This window comes from Seriola aureovittata, chromosome 9, assembly GCF_021018895.1.
Source record: "Seriola aureovittata isolate HTS-2021-v1 ecotype China chromosome 9, ASM2101889v1, whole genome shotgun sequence".
NCBI classification, from domain to species: Eukaryota; Metazoa; Chordata; class Actinopteri; order Carangiformes; family Carangidae; genus Seriola; species Seriola aureovittata.
In genome coordinates this window covers 5,301,986-5,322,495 of record NC_079372.1, presented here as the reverse complement: position 1 = coordinate 5,322,495, position 20,510 = coordinate 5,301,986, and the positions used below count along the sequence as shown (strand labels likewise).

General features: G+C 43.4%; 1 protein-coding gene across 3 annotated transcripts in view; it reads right to left on the bottom strand.

The window, feature by feature from the left end:
• Nucleotides 1–19,258, bottom strand: part of l1cama (L1 cell adhesion molecule, paralog a) — a 40,174-nt gene extending 20,916 nt beyond the window's left edge. For all 3 annotated transcript variants that reach the window (XM_056384573.1, XM_056384574.1, XM_056384575.1), the window contains exon 1: nt 18,999–19,258. The gene's annotated coding sequence lies outside the window, so the exon portion shown is untranslated. The remainder of the gene's footprint in view (nt 1–18,998) is intronic.
• Between the last annotated feature and the right edge of the window lie 1,252 nt (nt 19,259–20,510).

Here is a 20,510-nt window from a genome sequence, read left to right as displayed (position 1 = left end):
CAGGGCCAACCCAGCCACCCAAACATTCTGATAGCATAGCCTGATGTGGTCTAAGACACACTCACACAAATACACACACATTCACACAGGCACACTTCCACGCTGTGCGCACGGCATGTCGCCTTGTGGCCGCTCCATTATCACAGGGGTGAGAGACATTGACAGTGAAGCAGATGCCTGATTTCACTTCTTCAGGGTGTCCGCTGTGCAGCTGTCAACGATCCAATCCCAGCCCTGTTACCTGCTTCATTGGACAGGGTCAGAGGTCACGCCTGGGATGGCTGCCTGCAGCTGGGCTGAGATGACCCGTCACAATGTTTCTGAGTGCTTTTAAAAACTATTATCACTGCTGGGATGTCGACGGGCGCCATCAGAAGTCGTTCAATCACAGTGAAATTGTAGAGTGTGCAGAGATTTGAGGGCGTGGTCATTTCTTTTTTTTCCGCAAGAAAGCCTGACTGCGGGAAATTAGCCACCAGCAGGCCGTGTATCAAGCAAGTCGAATCAACCCAGTCCATTTTAATACTCTTCAATTATTCATGGGTTCCTGCTTTGAGGCGTTTTGCTTATAAAAACACAAATAACCCAGACATCGTGTATGAAGATGTTACTGTCGTATCATTAGTTGACTTTAATTGCTGCACTACCATTGTGATGTGTATCCACCTTGTCATCCATTAGATAAAAAATTACACCCTTCTGTCCTCTGCAAAATGTAGTAATTAGCATTAAGTAAACACGTTGGGCGTTGCCAAGGACTTCAAATGCTGAACAGGCTCTCTTATCTCTGTGTGTGTGTGTGTGTGTGTGTGTGTGTGTGTGTGTGTGTGTGTGTGTGTGTGTGTGTGTGTGTGTGTGTGTGTGTGTGTGTGTGTGTGTGTGTGTGTGTGTGTGTGGTGAGAGGGCAAAACACCCAAGATCAAATCTCAAGAGTCAAATCATGTTCGGAGTTTCACACACATATTCTGAACCACCCACACACAAGAGACACTTTTACTGTTGGCTTCATATCCTCATGCATCTGTGTGAGGAGCTGATGTGTTGATGAATGTAGCCTGGTATGTTTTCTCTCGACACAGCGAGTATATTGCAAATATCAATTCTGAAAGCCTCAATGTACTTTGATCTGATGTGTTGCTCTACTGGATTCTACTGTGTGTTTGTGTGTGTGTGTGTGTGTGTGTGTGTGTGTGTGTTTGTGTGTTTGTGTGTGTGTGTGTGTGCATGTTCAAACATGTGTGCAGGTCTTGCGTCCTGTCATGCCTTGCTTTTAAATATTAACTACCTCCAGCTGTGAAAATGTGTAGGGGGAGAGGACGCGGGATGGAAGGAGGGGGGAGTAAAATAAACGAATACATGCACCCCTTTACCCCCTCCTCTTCCCCCAGGGTTCGTCTGTCTGGAGAAACATCAGGTTGAAAAGAGAAAGACGGAAGGACGGGGAAAAGGTAGTGATTTCGACATAAACAAAGAGAGTACTCACTGAGACAAATGGACTGACAGAGTTATGGCGTTACAGGAGAAGGGCAGTGAGAGATTATGAGGGTCAATGGATAGCATAAGTGAGGAGGGGGGTTTGAGGAACAAGGTGGTGCTGGTGGGGGGTTGATGATCGGGCCCCCTAAAGAGTGAATTATTCATAGAAATCCCCTTCCTGTCGGCACAATTTGCCCTAAATTCACCCAAATTCATAATTCATTTGCACCCCTTCACCATACATTTGCTTTGGTCTCAGACTGACGTTGTCCATCTATACCTGGTGTCTTTGGTGTGGCTGTCTGACTCTCTCCTTCGCCCGCCTCCCTTCTTCCTCTCTCTGGCAGGGTCATACTTAATACATGAGCCTGTTGCAGTGAGACAAGTCTCAAACCCACTTTGTCACTACAGCAGAAAAATACCACAAATCATGTGAAATAATACTGGCTACCTGTTTCTTGTCTGCTCCGCGACACTTATTCACATTATTTAATCATTCACCATGGCGAGGAGTGCATTTCATACAAGCCTCATTTTCTCAGTGTTTCTACTTATGAGCCGAGTCTTATAAGAACTGTCCGAGAACAATGAGAGCCCATTTTCCTGTCATCTTTTTATTGGTCTTCTTCTCCTTCTCAAACCCTTGGTAACTGACACTAAAAGCTTTCTTCAACAATCACCTTTCACAATTTGTTTCATAGTCACTCCCCCCCCCCCCCCCCCCCCCCGCTTGTCTTGTTTTCCATATTCAAAGCCTTTTCTCAATTTAATAAAGTGCTGTGGTAGCACTCTGGCTTGGACAATAGACAGTGCAGCCTATCAATTCAATATTTACAACTTTAATAGAAAAGCTGCTGTGCAACACAGTGGGAAACCAAAACTGCTCTCATGCCGTTACTCTTTGTTTAAAAGGCGGAGTGACATGTGCTTCAAGACTGATGATCCATGGTCAACTCCAAGTGAAAATTTAGCAGTGGAAAAAAAAAGCTGCAGCTCTACAGCTTATCTGGAATCAGGCTACCCAGACAGCACATTTATCAATACCGCTATTAGCATAAGCTCGGCCGTTAGATACTTTGCTACTCCCACTCCCACAGATGCGGTGATAGAACCCATGCCATATTTCCCGCAGCTTCCAACGCCTGCACGTCGTTCGAGGACCCCACCTCACCCAGCCCCCTACCGGTTTTGTCAAGGGTTAGGGGTTAATATTGGAGTGACACAAAGCCGGAGAAAATAAAGGTTGTCAGAGGAGCCGTGAGGGCAAACCGCCCACACTCTCTCCATCCTGGTTGCCATGACAACAGGGTCTCCACATATCATCCCCCCCTCCTTTTCACATACCAAATCGGTTATTCACACACATGGACACTAACAGGTTTGCGGTATCGCTTACATATGCGCACGCACGTACGCACACTCACTCATTTGCTGGTGCGCGTTGACGTGCCGCCCCTCAAACACACACATAGCCACACACATTCATGTGTAACTACAAATACTGGATGTCTTCACATCTATACCACGCACACATACTTAAACGGACACGTGGACACACATAAGATGGAAGAAACACCCAGACTTGGCAGAAAGTGTTGAAGTTAGTCAAAAATTTATAAGGTTAAATCATTTACAGACGTATCCAACTAAAATACAAAACACAAGTACCATATTTCCAAAGTCCTCTCCAATTCTCTACTCTCACTCTCTGCCGTCCTACACCAATAAACACACGTACTGTCATCCCGCCTACTGCCAAGACTGCAAAAGAAGCTACCTCTGGCGTGATTTATTTATTGATGTTTCTCCCCTTAAGACACAATGGGAATGGGAGAATAAAAGAAGTGGTGAATAATTCAAGGAGAAAGGAGTGGACTCATTAAGACATCCGTGAGGACAGGAGAATGAGAGGAGTGGTGGATGGAGGGCAGGAGGGACGGAGGGATGGAGGAAGGAAAACCGACTAAGAGAAAGAAGGGCAAGACCGGCGGGAGATCAAAGGAGGGGTTGACAACAAAGTCGACAACAAAAAGTCTGAAAAATTAATAGAAAGTGAAAACGAAGAGAGAAAAAAAGTGGAATGGAAAGAACAAAGAGAAAAAAGATGGGTAGGAAAATGAAATGCTAATGATAGATGTGAAAAGAGAGAGATCTGGTTATGTGATCACTGACCAGTAAAAGCTCTCTGACAATCAAAAAGAGGGGTGTTACCCTAATGTAATCGTGTATCAGATTCCCTGTAAGTGTGTGTGTTTGTGTGCACGAGTCCGTGTGTGTATCAGTAGAGATCAGGCTGTGTGTCAGCAGGTCAGCTAATCTCTCTTGTCAGATAATGGGACCAGTCTTGCAGATGGAGTGCTGCCTCTAGCCTTCTGTGCTTCTAGCATGTTAGCTGCTGCTCACTTAGGTAAGCGGCTGATAATGTAATTTCCTTGTGGTTTGCCTGTCAGTCAGTTGGTAACAGGACATGGAGATGTACGGTATCCAGAAACAGAGAGATTAAAAAAAATGTTTGGGTAGATAGAATCATGACGGGAGACTTTTAGTATGAGACGGTTAAATGGGTCCAACATGTTGACAGTGTAATATTGAATCTCTTCTTCAATTTCTTTTCAATACACCTGTAAGCTGAATCCGGTAACACACAGAGAGAAAGAAACCAGACTGTCGCTTCTCATTGGAAAAATAAATACACTCATCAAGGAAACCAATCAAATCTTTTTGTATACTAAATGAGAAACCTATGTATTCTCTATGTACACACATAAACATAAACTCACCCTACATTGCTGCACTCTAGCCTGTGGGTATCATTTGCTTCATTAGCAGCAGCATCAGTCAGAGTGTGTGCCTGCAGCACAAAGCGCGCTAATTACAGACACACCCAAGGTGTCATGCAGAAGATATAAGATGCGGTGCATTCAAACACGTCCTCACAGGCATGTTGTTATGCGCTGCAGAAGGAACATGTGAGGATGAACATAGCTTATAAAGACACTGTTAGCCTGTGTAAAGAGAGGCAATCATGACATTATGAAATTATGTGGAAGAGCTATTACGAGTGACCTTCTCTCTTTACCCTCCCATGGTTCCTTTTACATCTCCTGCTCCATCCTACAGTCACTGCTTTCTCTCTCGCTTTATCTCTCATAGTCAGCCCCCCCCCCCCCCCCCCGCTCCTCTGGAGCCAACAGCCTTGCTTGTGTTTCTTCTTATGTTGATGTGCATTTTGACCTTCACTGCCACCTTTTTTTCTTTCTCTACCTCTGTTACGACACATTCTATAGAGAAAGTGCAGCTCGCTGGAGATCCTTCAATAAATAAATGTTTGAATGCAGCCATTAATCCCGTAGGGAGAAAAATTAGAGGGAGATCAGACGAGTGAAGAGGAGTTTTTATGTGTGTGTGCTAGTGAAGCCTTTGGGGATCAAACTGGAGCCAGACAGACCAGTAAAAAGAAGCCGCCATCAGTATAGTATCTGTCAGAGTTCGCCCTGAAACCAGATGCAGCAGCTTAACACTGTTGGAGAGGACAAACCAGCTACAACAACACAAACAGTATGTAACAGCACCAGAGGGAAATCGGCCAATGAAGCAGATGCTGGAATATTCATACCATGGTATATTAAAGAGCACAAAACAAAAGCATTTAAATGACTTTATGGTCATGCAGGTCACGTTGTTATTCAAGTTAGCCGTGCATAATTACAGTGTAAAGCAGCAGAGGAGACATCAGTATGAGCCTAAGGTTATCTGATGAGCCTCCGGTCTGAATGGGAGCATATGTGTGCTCTTGTGTGTGTCTGGGTCGCATCAAGTGAAGAGTGTAGGTGGGGGGGGGGTTGTTGGCTGTTGCAGGTAGTGATGTCGGAGGAGGCATTATGCAGTCAGTCATTGAGCAGACAGAAAGGAGGAGGAGGAGGAGGAGGAGGAGGGAGTGGTCCCTTGGGTCAGGTGATAAGTGGCCCATATAGCGATGGAGGACACAGCTGCCAGCGACTCGTGTGACACGCAAGGACACGTGGCCAACCCCCACAGGGAAAATCAGCACGCCACACCCTGAGGAGAGGGGGGTATGTATATGTGACCTACGACCTCCATCCAACAGGTTAGACGTTGGAGAAACATGTGTCTCAGGGTAAAAAGCTGAAAATCAGAGCAAAAATATAAATTTTTCCTACTGTGACATTGTGACGTTTCTGTTTTGCAGCGAAATCTTTATGTCTCTGTTTTCCAGATTCTCAACTACAGATATGTTTTATAATATTTCAAAAAAGTAATTTTTGCCCCTAAGCTTCCCGGCAGACAGCTCATTGCTAAGCTTTATACTTTGCCAGAAACATTTGTCAAGGTCTCTTTAGGTTGGATGTAATCCTGTCTTTTCCACCACTTCAGGGAAATGAGCTACTGGCAGGACAAGGTCACACATAGTGCCTCACTAACACATTTGCATGGAAGGGCCCCAGTGGCTCAACGACTGTGGGAAAGTGGCTGGATCTTTTTTTCTAGCCCGATACTGGGCTTGTACAGAGACAAAAGAAGAGTCACACATGAAATTACAGAAAGTACGTGGATGAAAACAAATGAGAGACATGGTTCCAACCATGCGCATACGCCACACACACACACGGTTGCATTAATCACAACAATGCAAAATAGAGACATATAAACGATTACAAAATTTTCAACAACAAACCTAAATAGCCCGAGCATAACCAACCAGATGTCACAAGCTAACTGACTACAGTTGTAGCAAAACAACTCACAGGACCTGATGATTCTCATCTTCAGAATTATTAACCAGGTCAGACAGCGGCTTCTTGGCAATCCCATTAACTTTGTTAAAAGTTGCAAAAGCAGCACTTCCCCTTAAGTGGTCCTCATCTAATCAAATACAAGGTCTTCTGGGGATGAGGCAGGAGATGTAACTCTAGTAGATGTCTATGGACTGGAAAGAGGAAGCAAAGAGAGGGGGTGATCGTGTGTGTATGGATGAGAAGGAACGAGAGAAGGAGTGAAGAGAAAATAATAAAGTAGCTTATGTAGCTTTAAACTTTCCAGCCTCCTGTGTCGAGACTGAAATAAATAAAAAAAAATCACATCATCTCTATTTGCTGTTGGGACACAATTAAAACCCACATTTTAGCATAAGTGCCAACAGCACTTTTATTGATTTGTTTGTTGTCCAGGATGGAAATCGTTAATTCTTCCTGCTGTGTTTGCACTTCATTTCTTTTATGTTTCAAAAGTCATTGTTTTAGATTAACTGCAGCTATCTGTGTGAATTCAAGATATTTTCAGTCAGACGAGCTGAACTAATATCAGTAAAGTTCATATGATTCAAGTCAAGGTGAATTGATTTTGAAGGTAAGAATCTGCATTGTCATCTTGCTATTCTCTGTAGGAATGCTCCTTTCTAACAGGCCACAGTGGTGAATGATTCTACAGCCAGTTCATACTGTATAAAACCATCTGCTGTTATCTGCTGCTAAACAAGCTAGGAACCCTATGATGCAAGGTGGTGATAAGTTTTGCATTTCTTGAAGCAGAAACTGCAGTTTGGAGATGAGCTTTTTAACTGCAGTTTTATTCCATATAAGTTTTTTTTTTTTTTTTTTTTTTAAATCGATATACAAATACAGATTATTATTATATAAGTGAGTTCGCTGGCTCAGAAAACCGCACCCCTCTGGAGCTCCTGCTTGTCTCTTCATCAGCTTGTTTCTGCCTCTCTCATCTCTCTGTGTCATCAGCTCACACAAAAAACTCACACACACACAGTCGCTGAGACCTGCTCACACAAACACACACATGCACCTAGCAGCAGACTGAGGGATGGTTAGGGTAATTGTCTGGCAAGACGAGTCAGTTTAAGGAGATTTGCCTGCCATTCAAATGGAGCTGAGAAAAATGGGAAACAGAGTTTGCATGGTGATATGGCCACTGGGCTTCATACATGGGTGCATCTTATTGTACACTCCACCTGTGTGTGTGTGTGTGTGTGTGTGTGTGTGTGTGTGTGTTTGTGTTAAAAAGTGAGAGTGTGTCCACTTAGGATGTAACAGGTCAGTATTGTTATGCATGACTCATTTTGTTTGTTGTAGTATGCGTCGGTGTGTGTCCATGCGTGTACATGTGTGTTTGTCTTGTGTGTGTGTGTGTGTGTGTGTGTGTGTGTGTGTGTGCGCAGTGTCTAGGGCTAGGTGTCAATACCCCTGGCTCACTTTCCTTTTCTCACCCCACGGTCACCATGACAACCTCCTGACTCCAGCTCAGCTGCACACAGCAAATATTTCTCTCCCATCCCCCTCCTACATGTTCATCCCCCTCACCCCATCCCCCCATTCCCTCTCTCTCTCTCTCTCTCCGTCATCTATCTGTACTTTATACTCTCCACCTTCATCTTGTCTCCCGTGTCTCCATCTCTTGCTCTTTCCCCATCTCTGCCTTTCTCCAGTTCCCGTTATGTCTACATGCTACCAATACATGAAAGAGTTCCCTCTTCCTGACTGTCATCTGTGCCGAAAGTCTATCTTTTATTTGCACTCCTCTCTCTTTCGCTTCTGTTCTCTATTCTCTGCTCCCTGCTGATTGTGTCTCACTACTTATATCAGTATGAAACTCTTTCCTTTCCTCTCCCTGAACTCCTTTACCCCACCCCTCCCTGCCAGCCTTCTCCTCCCTTCCCTATAGAAAGAAGATTATGGAGCACTGTCTTCCATCTGTCCTGCGCTACATCTTTATTATAACCACCCAGCCAAGATCATACACAATGCAATTACAGGTAGCATTCTATCAACCTCTGCCATCAACTTTTATCAAGCCTGAGACTGTCCAGTCTGAAGGGAAATTTGCAGGCTGGCACAGCATCGATACAATCCCTCCACCCTAAGTGGCTGACTAACTCCCATCGCATCTGTTATCATTATCATCAGCAAACCATTTCTGCTCCATAACTAAATCCAATCATTACCAATGGAGTCCACAGCGGAGATCTATTTGAGGCGGAGCGGCTTGTGCTCTCCAACAGAGGAGGGCCAGGCTCCATCAAAGGCTGCAGTGTTATCTGAGGCGCACAGCCACGTCCCTGCTGCAGACCCTCGTCTCTGCAAATCCCCCTCCCCACGTCTCCACACAGCTCCAGCCCCTCCACACGCCAGTGTGTAGTGGTGCAAAGAGATCAAGGACATGACATTTTCCGGAACGCAAAGCAATTTTCAGCGCGGCGCAATATGAAAGAGAGTAAACAGACAACCTGTTCCATCAGGTCTGTGTTTGCATATGTGTGTGTATGTGTGTGTGCGTCATCTCCCTTCAGATATTTAGAGGGAGTGACAAGTATATCTGCTTTTATATTATCTATTCCAGGAGGCAGACAGACAGTGAATAAGCAAAAAAAAAAAAAAAAAATGAGGATGCTGCTCCATCTCTTCTCTATTTATATTGTTTTGCAGAGTTTCACTGCTTCTCTCCCTCCCCGCTCCTCTCCTCCTGCATCATCTTTTCTTTCCCGCTCCTCTTCTCCTGGGGTATTGCCCCATACACTGGAGCCCCAGCTGTGACCACGGCTCCACCGCACTCTCGTCTCTCTTTCCGTCCCGTTTTGCTTCAGTTATGAGAGATGACAGAAAATCCAGTGAGAGAAAGACAGGGAGAGAAAAACAGATAGAAATAGAGAAATAGAGAGAGAGAGAGAGAGAGAGAGAGAGAGAGAGAGAGAGAGAGAGAGAGAGGCCACAGGGATGCAGGGGAAACTGTGGTGACCTTTCCCTGTGGCTAAACTACCAGTTGATGAGCTTTTCATAAAGGGTTAGGCCAACAAGGTCTGACAATCTATACTGTACACACACACAAAACAAAGATGCTCATGGCTAGCTGCTGATAATCTTGTATGTAGCTCCACAGTCAAATATGTGAGCAACACACACATACAGAATATTCTAGTAAAATAAATATATTGCTATAGTGGCAGATATCTAAATCATGTCGGTAGCATGGCTTAAAACCTGCTGATCATGCTGCTTCCTATATAGGACACCCACACGGCACGTCAGCAACTCATGGCAGCTACAACCAGACAAACAAACACAGATTTTGCATGACAACATTTTTCAAACACCTCAGAGACTTTTTCCTTTATTCAAAGTGAAAGGAGAAACCACATTTTCTGACACTTGTGGAGGCAGACGGGCCCCACAGCCAGGTTGAGGGGCCAACACACAGGGAACAGGACAACGTGTATGACAGCTGCACAGCCAGTGACGTCCCTGTCACTAACATTTACTGTTGGGTTGTTTGTCGCCCCCCTGAACCACAGGCTGGTCAAAACAGAGTTCACTACATAGTCATAAATAAAACACAAAGTGTCTGGACCGCTGGACGGAGGAGTGACGGAAGGAGACTGAGGAGATGGGGTGGGGTGGGGTGGGGGGGGTTACGAGGACATATAAAGATGGCTGATATACGGCACCACTGAGTATAAAGTCATCCCAGCGCTGAACACATGCTGATTTAATCCTTCTACTATTTCTGTTTGGGCTTGTGCTCCTCTTATTCAATTAGAGTCACTGGGTACACAGCCCGAGAAGATGTGTGTGTGTGTGTTTGGCAGGTGTGCATCTGCCTCTGTACACACTGACACTGACATTTTAATCACTACAGGATCTGTCCTTTACACCCCCCCCATCACTCTCTACTCCCTGTATCTTTCACTCTCTCTTTTCTCTGCCCACATTGTCCTCCCATCCTAACCTCCGCGCTCTCACACTTCCTGCTCGTCGCCCCGAGCGGGATCACACTTTAAGGCTACAATCAATATGATTAAAAGGTTACTGATAATAAACGCCCTTTCTTTCTCCCCCAGCATTCCACTTTTTCTTCTGCTCCCTCTGCCCCACCCAGCCACATAAGGCCTGGAGGATGAAGTCTTTGCTTATGTGTATAATTACTTCATTAAGCTCGTTAACAACATCCGGGCCCTCTGTCTATTCTCTCTGGCTTCTCTCCTTATCTCAGTGTGGTTTGTTCTCTGCTCTTTGTCTTCTCTCTCATCGTCTCCCTCCTTCCCCTCAGTGTGACATCTGCACCCCTAAATAAATCTATTTTTCCTTCTTGATGCTCCTGTGTTTTCTCTCGGGGATTGCGTCTTTTATCTTTTACTCATATTAACAAGAAGCCACACCCCGTGTCTCCTTATCACTTCCTGCTACATCTGTCGGTCCTCTCTTCGGCGCAGAGTTCAACAAAAATCTTGACACGAAAGTGCACCCCTGCAAGTTTTGCCACAAAAACACATTTGCTCAATTCTTTCCCGCTGTGCAACAGAGCATGATGGCTGATGTAAACAGACTGTTTTATAGCTAAATATAGAGTCTCATTATTGCAGCTTGGGCCCTGTGTGAGGCTGTCTGTAGCGCCATGCCCAATTACCCCTGATCAATTCAGAGAGCAAACTCAAACAACCCCAACACCCAACCTGATTTAAAAACACACATTCAAGTTCACATTGAGGAGAGCCTAACGAGAACAGATCCACAGACAACATCCTCTTCAGGTGGATAGTGTGTGGAGTGCGTAGCTCGCTAGCATGGCCTAATTTACTCTGGCTATGAGCAGATGAGGATGGATGATGGGAAAGATGTAGGTCATAAATGGTAAAGAAAACAGCAGGATAGGTTACATAAACCCTTATTTCACTGTGTAAAGTCTCGGAGACTTGCAAATTATTTGCAACTTAGCCAAATAGATATAATGAGATAAGGGACATCCCAAGATACACTAAGCAGAAGGCTCAGTGGACACAAGTTGCCAAAGTGAAATATGTTTATCTTTTCCATCGAAGTGTGAAAGAGGGTACAGAGTGTGTGCCAAAACAGGTCAAATACACTACTTGCAACGTGAATAATGATGATTATGATTATGTTGAAGAGAAATCTATAGGCAATAATATAATGTTGGTGCATGGTCCCAGTTGATCAATGTTAAAACTGCCAGTTTCTGGCTATTTTCATGTTTTATCACCGGCTGAGGGATTCTACACTCCTGCATGTGGTCGAGAAAATGTTGTTTCCCATCAATCTGTACTGTCACTCTCAATACAGGCTACAATGTCCTCAAGAGAGAGATGCACAGTTGCATTTATCATTCTATATATGTATTATAAGTAATTAGATACACGCAAAAAAAATATCCTCTAATGCATTCTGAAAGATCAGGCTGCCCACAAACAAGTAAACACAGCCAGACAAACTTAAAGCGAGCCATTCTCTAAATCTCATCTCCACTGCTGTCTGACATTTCTTTACTCCTTGACATTTTCTTTTTCTTTCCCTGTGCTTGAATCTCTGTCCTGCTGCTCATAATCAATTTGCCTTCTCTGTAGTTTTTTTTTCTTACAATCCACCTTTGTCTCCATGCCTCTTGTCTGACATTACCCTGTTTTAGCCTCGCATGCCCCTCATCTGGTGTCCTCCAGCCACAGCCTGCATGCGTGTGGTGGGTGTAGTGTGTAATAGGATGGCACAGTAGGTGAGATTAAATTAGGCCAGTGTATGGGGATTACAACCCACTCAAAACCTGATCCCCTCCCACTCTCTGAAATCCAACCCTAATGAATATATCATGGCTGACACAGCAGATAAAGCGCCTGCAAGAAACTGCAATCACAACATCACCGAGACATAAAGAGGAGACAAATACAGACAGCCTGGTTACTTACATCACCCGCAGTACTTGAGGATGCTGTGTCAGTTCAAGTGTGCTTGGATGCTTGTGTTTCATGCCCCATCTATTTCAGTTATGGTTAATTCAAATGAAGTGTATGTATAGAGCGGGGAAGAGCAAAGTGAAACAAAATCAATACACTTAAATGTAAACACTCCAAATAAATGAGCCTTTGGATGGATTCAGAGCAGTATCAAACCACATTGTTTTTCACATGTGAAAAGACGATGTGTGCCACTCAGTCAATGTCAAGCAGGAACTTTCAACTCAGCACACAGCTTATGTCTGCTTTCCTGACTATGTGCGTCTCAGCTGCAACATACCACACTGTTCAAACACTGCTTCCCATCTTTTCAGTTGCAATTTATAGACCTAATTAATCTACAGCTGAAGCACAATGTTCACAGACTGAATTTTCAGTTCAAGGACCATGATTTGATCAGTAAAATCTTGGGTGTGCTTCTGAAATGCTTCAACAGACTGGATATGCTCTGGCATAAGGCTCAATGTTGGAGTCTAATCCAGAGAGGAAAGAGAAACATGTTTCTCTTTCCTCTCTGTCAACACGTCGACCGCTCGACTGTGATAAATCCAGAATGTAAATGTCATCTAGGAGAACTTCCTCAGCTTTGGTGAAACAGTGACTTGCAGCCTCAACACAAAACAGTCAGTCATGACTGTCAAATACAACCTGTGCAATAGATGCCAAATACCGCTATTCCATTGAAAGTCAGAATAAACAATTTTTGCTAAGTTTGGTAAGTAAGTATTGGCAACAGAAAATATCTGGGTAGGATGAAAGTCATGCCAAAGACACGGAGAAGCAATGTCGAGGGGGAAACTGACAAGAAAAACACAGAACACAGATCAAGAATAAATTCCAACAGTATTGAAAAAGCCTGTCAAAAGCTTAGCAGAGCAGTATGATGTAACTTCAAGCAAAGCACCAGTGCTGAAGTAGCTTGCCATGCCTCCAGGTTTCATTAAAAATGCAGCCAGCCTCTCAGCAACAAATCAATAAATTAGCAAACCAACGCTGTATGTTCCCTTAATAAACAGCCTGTGCAGTGTAATCAAAACCAGAATGGTACAATGACACGTAAATTCCCCAAGGTGTCACAATATGGTCGGTGGTGTCTGAGATATTGTCAATATTACCAAATAGACATATCAAAAAATTCTGCAATAACAACCAGAAACAGCTTAGTAAACATTAGCTGGTGCTGTTGACATTAACCTACATTTAGCTACATCTGTGGTCCGCCCAACGGCTGTTGTTTGTTCCACAGTGAGAGATGTTAGGAAAAAAATCTGCAGCTAAATATTGTGATTGTGAGACAAGTCTTTCCTCCATGGACATATCAAATACATCTATAAAACAACCCAGAAAAAGAATATATCTCCTTACAAAACAGTAACACATAATATAACTTTAGAGTTACTTAGCTTTTTAATAAATACTGTACACTGCACAGAGTAGCCGACCATAGATCTTCAATATAGTTATGTCAGATTTACCAGATTTAGTTCTTAGACATTTTGACTGATGGAAGCTACTGTAGGTTGTTTAGCTAGCCAGCTATAAAATATCATTATACAACACGTGGAGGCTCTTTGTTTAATTACTAGCACTACCATAAATAATAAAAATTTGAATATATTTTTTCCCTTTTATAGTTAAATCAGAGTCTAATTCAGTTTCTAATAAAATCTTTCAGGACTAGGATGTTTTAAGTGATTACAAAGATTTTGAAAAAGAAAACATATCACTCAAACCTTCTATATTTTGAGTTACAACTACCAAGGACTTCATGGTGAGAAGAATGAAAGGCAAAATAAAAGCATTAACAACTTTCTTTGAAGCGGAAAAGGTTGTACAAAACCTTATTTCAAAGCTATTTTTACCCAGAAGCCATTAAACTTACAAACTTACTTACTATATCTCAACAACACTGCCATCTCACACGTGACATTATCTTTCACAAATGAAACAACACTGTTAATTCATGTGGGCTAGGTTATAATTCATTCGTTCACAAGGCCCTCTGTTCATGCACGCACGCAAAATGCAGAGAGAAGCGTCTTTGACGATCCACAGAACACTATAGCGACAGACACATGCAGTTGGGAAACACACTAGACAGAGGGTCAATTTAGTCCAATTATATTCACTGATGTGGACAATAAAGCTTCTTTGACAGAGCTGACTGGGGTCCAGAAGGGGTGACGCTGAGGGGAATTCTCTGTGTTGCTGAGACAAAGAAATAATTTTGCCAGACAGAAAAAATAAGATGGGGACAGCATTAAAGAGGCAAAGAGAAGGTCACACATGGACTTTAATATCTCCCCTAATTTATATGGAATCCTATGTGTGGCTTTATTGCTTTCCTGTCTGGTTCTTTATTTTAAACAGAGTGCAATGAAGAGGTTTTATTCATAAAATAAAAAAATTAAAAATTGCATCATAATTTCCTAATTTTACTATATTTTTCGAGAATATCTGAAGCCTCTGGTTTCGTTATTGGTTTAGCAGTAATTCATTTCTCACCTGGTTTCAAATATCCTCTATGCGGCTCCACTTGTGTTATTCTAGCCACCAATATAATATTTGTTACTCTGGGGAATTCTACAATTTCTCCTCTCTCATACCATCACTTCTGAAAGCTGTAATAAGGTAATTCACTCTGCCCAATTAAATTCATTTCCATACATGACGCCTCTATTTGTGCCCCAGTCTGCATCACAGGTTCAATTGTATAATGGGGTTGGATTTATGAGTCTTTGTCTGAGAGCCTCTTTCTGGGAAAGCTAATAGGAACCTGAGTCATTATTTTGATTAAGACCTCGATGTTGGCTTCTCTGTCAACCACTGCAGGAATACTGATAGGACAAGTGAAACCAAAGAACTGCATGGCGGGAAAAGAAAGCGTGACAGAGGCAGTAAAGGAAAATGGATTACCTAGGTTGAAAGGTTTGTTCTGGCTGTCTTAAGAAGAGAGAGCAGGACTCTAAAGGGACGACTGGAACAAGGTGGTTCAGAGAAATTGCCACAATAATCCTCTTCCATTTTGTCTCATCTTCCATAACAACCTTTATCTTTCTGCCATCTCCATACCATCCCACTGCCTTCACCTTTGCAAATTTCATTCTCCTCTTCTGCTGGATTCCTTCCCTCCTCCTCGGTTCTCTATAATCATTTACCCGTGGCTGGCCTGTCAATCCATCTGACCCTTAGCTCCCTAAATCACCACAATGTATTCTCCACCAAACCCTGACAGCATGTCTACACGATCCCCCACTTGACACTCAGTGGGCTGGCTCCCATCTGCACAGTCTAAATCAAACAGCCTCCGAGCTGCAACCAGGGAGGGGTGAGGTGGGGGTGGGGGGGGTGGGGTGGGGCGCTCCATCTTGACAGCATCCTGAAGGTGCACATGCAAGTGCGCGCACACGCGTGCAAGGCGTGGAAGAAATGCACACACGCTTGAAGATAACTCAAGGGGGTTCACTCACAAGCCTTTGAATCTGCGCTTGTGTGTTTGTAACTTTACAACTTTTTTTCTCAAAGGAGGATACAAAGGAAAGCAGAGATGAAACAGTCATTGTTGACACTTCAGTCTAAGAGATAGTTCTCTCTCTTAACCCTTATTTTACCCTGTTTCTGCTTTAATGGCTGAATCCCCAGAAAGTGCGGTGTGCGGTCTTTGATCAGTAGCAGACGCTTAAGTAATCAGGCCAAGAAGGCAACAGGGAATCTTTAATTTGGCGCACTGCAACAGGATCGCTGCAGTGTGTATTTGCAGGGTGTTTGTTTGCGTGTGTCGCAGAAGTTGAGCGTGTACAGATGCGTTTATGTGTGTGTGTGTGTGTGTGTGTGTGTTTGGTGAGCAGGATGACTGGCAAAGGTGCCCTGAGGCTTTAACAGGTGGCTAGGAGCGTAGGGCCAGTGCAGCACTGCTCTTCCCTGGAGTTGCTCCTAACTGGCAGATTGAGAGCAGAGAGATCATTCCTCTCCTCCTACACAACACCAGCTCTCCACTTCAACTGCAGGACTAAAGGCATTTGGAACCAGTCCAGTCTCTGACATTATCATTTCAGAAAAATGAATACAGCAAAAGCATAAATATCTGACCATACATTGCAGGGCTTTACTCTTTTAATCTTCTTCAATTGTAATCAGACTTACTATCTGTGAGTAGAATGTTTAGAAATCCTCCTTTTAATCTTTTGGCCTTTCATTCTTTTCTTTTCCTTCTTTCTTTTCCTACAGCTCATCCTCCCTTGTGACCTTGCCCTTTTTTTATATCCTAACTGATCCCTCCTTCGCTCTCTCTACTCCCTTCCAACACCTATAGCAGAGAACAAGCATTAAAAGATGCAAAGCGCTTTGCCTTTCAAAAGGAAGTCCACCTTCTTGTCCTTCTCCTTTATCTTTTTTTATCTTGCTTACACCATCCTCCCCTGCCTTTTCTCTCTCTTTTCATTGCAGATCTGTCCCTCTCTCCTCACATAAATCCTGCTTTCCATCCATCTCTTTGATGGAACAGCTCAATTAACCGGCCCGCGTCAGAGGGGAGATTACATTCTGCAGCATACTGTAGCGAGGGTAATCATACACTCCCAAGTCTAGCCAGCTACTCTGACAACAACATCGCTGCTACACCAGCAGCTCCCAGCTCCGTCAAGAAACCCGGCTGCCACGGCCACACAAACCTCACTGCATTAAATAGTATGATAATGTGACCAGCAGTGGGTCTCTGGAGCATTGCTGCTATGGAGAAGATATTCTCCACACACACACACACACACACACACACACACACACACACACACACACACACACACACACACACACACACACACACACACACACACACACACCATTCACCCCAACACGCCCTCTTCAGCAGCAGCTATATCGTGATCTGTTGTGCGAATGTGCACAGCGCAGTATGTTTATGGATATTGTACAGATGGTAACAAGTCATTGTCAGGCACAACGCCTTCCCTACCCTCCAGTCCCTTGACTGGGTTCATCTGGGACAAGCTGCAGGCTACTGAGGCACGGAGGGAGGGAGGGAAGGAGAGAGAGAGAGCAGGTTCACTACACCGCTAGCACACACACACACACACACACACACACAAAGATATGCACAAACCCACACATCTACATCTTTGTACATGTAGTCATATTTTTGAGAGTCTAGTCATATCTGTGCGCACAAAGATGTTCTTACCAACAAAACACCACAGACATACATCAACAACAAACGGAAGAAACAAGCTCACAGCCTTTAGCAGCTGCTTCTGGCAATACAGATTTCTACATCATTAACACAACTGGTGGGTGAAATATTGTCTGTTTTCTGCTACTGGGTACAACAGATGTGTAATAGGCTGCAGAGGGTGACAGTAGCCAGCTGTGTGGCATACAGCCAGGTGAGGGCCTCCTTTTCATGGGCACACCTCCACAGTCTGCTGTGTGCACTGCCCCACCCTTATTTTCACTTCCCCTGATATCTCGCTCCGTATATACATCTCACTCACGCTCTTTCTCCTGTTGATATCTGAATCTTTCTTTCTCTCTTTCCTTCTACAAGCTTTTCTTTTTTTTTTTATATTCCTTCTTCTCTTTCTTCCCTCCAAGGTGTGTAGTTTAAGGTTAACCAGCTCTGTCATTGCCAAGGCAAAACAGACTCACCGGAGCTGCATGAGATAAGATAGACGAGAAAATTGTTGTAGTCTTTTCTGCTGTGCTGTTCACCATACAGCTGAGTTTCAACCCTCACATCAATGAATATCGTAACAGCACATTGCAATCACGGGCTGTACTGAACGTTAAGCTACTCAGCTATTAGCTGGGGGAGGGGAATGTGCAGAGAAAACGAATATTCATATTAAAGTAGCAAGGCAGGAGGAGAGGCAATGCAAAGCAAAGAATTAGCCTGAGAAATTACCCTCAGATTGCAGAAAATGCACAATGCAACATGACTTGCAAAGCAACACATCTAGAGTATTTGCATTATATGATTTTCATATTTGGTAGGATACTGTAAGGAAAGCCTTTTTGCTATTAATGTATAGTAAGTGCAGTTCAATTAATTTAGAAAATACATGAATCATTATTGCATCTACTTTGGTAAAAACGCAAAATCCCAACTTTGAACATATTAGGTAATAAAAATAAGAGGCAGTGTTATACTGTAATAATGACCAGTAAAGTCTTCAGTGATATAAGTATAATGGCCCTGATGCATATTCAGTATTAATGTCAGCGGACACCCTGTTGCATGCAATGCACTGAACGTTCAATCAGAAAGATAAAAGAAAAAACAGAAACAAAAGAAAAAACCTTTTCTCTGAAAGTATTCTGCACCAACAGGTTATCCATGACACCTGGCTTTAATACTTCTTTTAGTATTCATTTAACTGTAAAAAGTAATACAGAGCTACAAGACTAACGCTGAAAGAAAGACGTCTTTTAACATTTTTTCACATTTGTCTAATTATTATTTTTCAATTAAGAGTGTTGAAATAGCCGTAATGATATAGTTTTCCTGAACATCAACACAGCTGATACCAGGAAGATAAATTAAGACATTTAAATAAGAACCTGTTAAAGTGAATTACATGAACCAGACTTTCACCTTTTACTGCCAGTAAAACATGAAGCGAAGGTGCGATTCCATAACAAGCCACCTCCACCTAAGAGCCTAATTAGTCCGCTCACCAGCTCTCTCTCCCACTGTCTTTCCGTTAAATGACAAACTGTTCATCTCATCACAAACAGAGCCTCTTACCTCCACAGTGGTGCTCCTTTCCTCTGGCAACTCCTTGCGTCCTTTCCCCCTCTCTTCCTTATCTACTTGTGCCTTTTCTTCTTCTGCTCTGTGAAATTGATTGTGCCCCTCTCCTCTCTGCTGATGCTGCAGTGATAGAAAAACACACCCTCCTTCGGCCGCTCTCTCTCCACCCTCCCTGACTCTCATTGGCTGCCTGTTAGAGGTGACATCACCCTTCTACTCTGCCTGCCTCCCTCTGTCCTAGTCGGTTCCCTCCCTCGCTCTCCCTTCACCTCCATCTCTGTGGATTCTGGCCATTCCTTTATTGTACCCAGACCCTCCCCACCTCTCCCCCCACCCCACCTCCTCTTCTCTCCTCCTTCCTGTCCTCTATCTATTCCCTCTGTCCTCTTCTTCCTCCCTGTATACAGTCTGGATTTGTAGGTCCAGCTGCTCTTATTACTGCGCTTACATTCAGCCAAGCAGTGCCAAGCATGTTAATGCATACTGTTCATTTGCATAGAGCACATACACTACGGCCCTTGAGCAATTTCTCTCCCTTCTCCTCCTGCACCAATTCAGAAGATAATAGACTACAAAGGTGAAATAATGGGCGAATGAGGTTTTGTGTTAGTACTCCGTATGTTCTACCAGGCTCAACTTTCATAAACTCCTTTCATTTATTCTACCACAAAGGCATCGACTGAGCTCAGGTTCATTATAGTGTAATCAAAGGCATGACTGGGATGAATGTTACGTAATGTTGGTGAATTAAAATGTGTCAGGAATTACTGCCGTCTCTTATCTGAGTCTGGGGGGCGGAGGGGTTGCAGAGATGTTCTGATTTCAGGGTAATAAAGGCCTGGCTAATCCAGGGGTTGTCTGGCAGTGTTTGTTGTTCTGACATGATAACGCAATTGTTAAATGTCATTGGGTGACTATGTTCCCTCACACGATGACAGAGATATTTTCTTTTTTGTATGTTGCATCGTGATTACTGTTTCTTTCTGTGTCAGTCAGTCAGTCAGTCCTGTTTTCCCTCCAGCTCGTCCAAAATCCAGAAATACAAAACTGAATCATCTTTTATTTGCTGATAAATCCCTGCATACATTGGCACCAGTTTATTGTTTAAACCTCCTCAGTCCCCTATTCCCAAAACCCTTTAGATCCTCTGAAAAATTATTTCTCTCAATTCTACACACCCAGTTAAATCCAAAGCGGAGAGATTTTCCCATTGTTGCTTGCAGACTGTTAAACACTTAACCTCTTGTTCTGTTTTAAGATCACTTTTTTCTTATCTTTTTATTCTATAAAATGTATTTGTCTGCAAGCTTCTGAACAAGTAAAAACAAACACTGCAAAATACAATAAATACGAACCGTGCTTTGAGTTTATACTGTAGTTGTTGTGACTACATGGCTGCTTTTATTCTGCGTTCCTGCAAACACTGAAACATCTAGAACTACTTCATGTATATCCATGAAACAGTTCATGGTCCCCAGAGGATGAAGCTTACTGACCTTGGCATGA